Here is a 1,251-nt window from a genome sequence, read left to right on the forward strand (position 1 = left end):
CTCCTGCCTCAGCCTCCCAAGTAGCTGGGACTACAGGCGCCCGCCACAACGCCTGGCCATTTTTTGGTTGCAGCCATCATTGTTGTTTGGCAGGCCCAGGATGGGGAGTCGAACCTGCCACCTTAGGTGTATGTGGCTGGCGCCTTAGCCGCTTGAGCCACAGGCGCCGAGCCCAAATATAATTTTTGCTTTACAACTCCCTCGATTTAATGTTCTATTCCATCTTATTTAATACATTGTCTGATACACTAGAAAAAGATTTTTTCTTTGGGACATGGCGTTTCATTAGGTCAAGACAGATCAAGAGACATGTGAGTTATACATGCTTCACAGGCCCTGGGCTCAAAACTAGCTTAAGTTAAATATGTGGTCCAACTCACGTGGCAGTTAAAATTACACTAACCGGTAAAACCCAGTTAAAATGTAACACAAACATGTTAAGTGCTTGGATGATGTGTAAATGATTTGATTTTACAGACTTGGAGACAATGGCAATGAGAAATACAGTTTATTAAATTTTTATTGCAGTCATTTCTTCATAGCCTCAAGGTATATTGTCTGTGGAAGACGTTTATTATCCATTTCCACAGCTTTCATTACATGTGCTGGCGATTCGCAGATTCCTCTCTGTAGCCTTGGCTTGGCTTTCTTCCTGACCTTCAGACTCATATGCTCAGCCTCCTACATCTATCTACATGTGGGCACCCAAAAGAAGGCAATTCAAACAAACTGAATTGAGTCCTACATTGAATGCCTCCCCTCTCCACATCTCTTGTCCTTTCCTTCCCCTCTCCACGCCTCCACTGCAGCTTTCCATCAGCCTGACCTCTGCTGTTTTCTATTTCAGCCAGCGGCACCAACATCATCTGCCCACGACGGCCCCATGACAGATGTGATCTTAGCCTTTCCATCTCCTCTGCTCCCCCTGTGCATCAATCTCTTCTGGTCCATAAATGTCATTTATGTTTGTTTATGTCTCTTCATTCCAACAATTAATACCTTGGTTGGGGCCACCAGCACCTCTCAACCAGATTATGGTGATAGTTGTGGCCACTGTACTTCTAATAGTGACACCTCCAAACTGATCCCCTATGATCAGGTGATTAGGGCAAATCTGAAGATGTTAACCCTGAGCTCAAAATACCTCAGTGAATCCTATTGTTTTAAAGATAAATGACAAATTCTTTGACAAAATGTCAAGATGTAGCCTTTGTTTACCTGTTTAGTCTTATTATAGCTCTATCTTTGGCT

The sequence above is a fragment of the Otolemur garnettii genome, unplaced genomic scaffold (assembly GCF_000181295.1).
Source record: "Otolemur garnettii isolate 467f Iridium unplaced genomic scaffold, OtoGar3 scaffold00042, whole genome shotgun sequence".
In the NCBI taxonomy this organism is placed as follows: Eukaryota; Metazoa; Chordata; class Mammalia; order Primates; family Galagidae; genus Otolemur; species Otolemur garnettii.